The sequence below is a fragment of the Cariama cristata genome, unplaced genomic scaffold, assembly GCF_000690535.1.
Source record: "Cariama cristata isolate BGI_N322 unplaced genomic scaffold, ASM69053v1 scaffold32114, whole genome shotgun sequence".
NCBI classification, from domain to species: Eukaryota; Metazoa; Chordata; class Aves; order Cariamiformes; family Cariamidae; genus Cariama; species Cariama cristata.
In genome coordinates, this window is record NW_009615208.1 from 1,145 (window position 1) to 2,124 (window position 980).

The 980-nt window shown below is 49.6% G+C and overlaps 1 protein-coding gene across 1 annotated transcript in view; it reads right to left on the reverse strand.

Annotated features, from left to right (window-relative positions):
• The window catches only part of LOC104161338 (microtubule-actin cross-linking factor 1-like), a gene marked incomplete at its 3' end in the record, with an annotated part of 2,029 nt that extends 1,050 nt beyond the window's left edge, over window positions 1-979 (reverse strand). Inside the window, exons 1-2 of the mRNA XM_009699727.1 lie at window positions 957-979; window positions 584-598 (exon numbers count right to left, since the gene is read on the reverse strand). The remainder of the gene's footprint in view (window positions 1-583; window positions 599-956) is intronic.
• Between the last annotated feature and the right edge of the window lies 1 nt (window position 980).

Here is a 980-nt window from a genome sequence, read left to right on the forward strand (position 1 = left end):
GCCGACAGCCACCACGGGGACGGCGCATCACGGAACCATCGACACGGGATGCAGCATCCCCGCGGCGGTATACGTACACATACGCAGAGGTATCAGCTACTTGCACACAGACACACACACCCCCCGACTCTCCTCCGGCATTCGGGGATGCTTCCCCACCCGGATTTCACCTAACGACTCGCCAGGCTCTGCCCGGGAGGAATACCTGCTGCTGGCATCATTTTGGGTACGCGTCTCCCCTCTCCCTTTCCCTCTAAGCAGCCCGAGGAGGGGTTTTCTTGCTCATCTTCCAGGTAAGCCAGCGGCTGGGGCACATCTCAGCTCTGCAAACCCTGGTCCTGCGGCTCTGCCGCCAGCCTCAGACGAGCCACTCGCCCTCCAATTTAAACTAACCCCCTTTTTACCCCCCCCACGACCCCACCAGCTCAAGCAGCTCACAGCAAGGTAATGCAACAATTTTTAGTGCTGCTTTTTTTTTTTTTCCTCTAAACATTCTCGGAGTTAAAAGCAACAAGGAAGAAACATGAATACGTATAAACTGAACTGACCTACAGCAAAAGCAACAAAAAACAAAAACACTCACTTCTGGGCATAGCTGCTTTGTTAAGCATAAACAAAAACAAAAATTACATTAGATGTTTGGAAAAGATATAGACAGTAATTGTTAAACTAATTACTAGGACTAAAGCAGCCTGGCTGTCATTACCTCTATAGATACCGACTGCAGGGGCACAAAGCAGTTCATTAAGGTGCAGTTAACGACAGAAGGTACTTTTCAGCCTTAATATTTTAGGATTTTTTTTTCTTTTTTTTTTCTTTTTCTTTTTCTTTTGGCATTTTCAGAAAGGCAGCAGGAACTGTCTGCAAGAGCTGGGCAATTCAAGCGGCAGCACCAACTTAAAATGCCTCTCGCACCTTTCCGTGCCCCCCAGCCCCCAGCCGTCGGTGCCCGTTACCTCCTCCAGTCTGCCCACGGCATC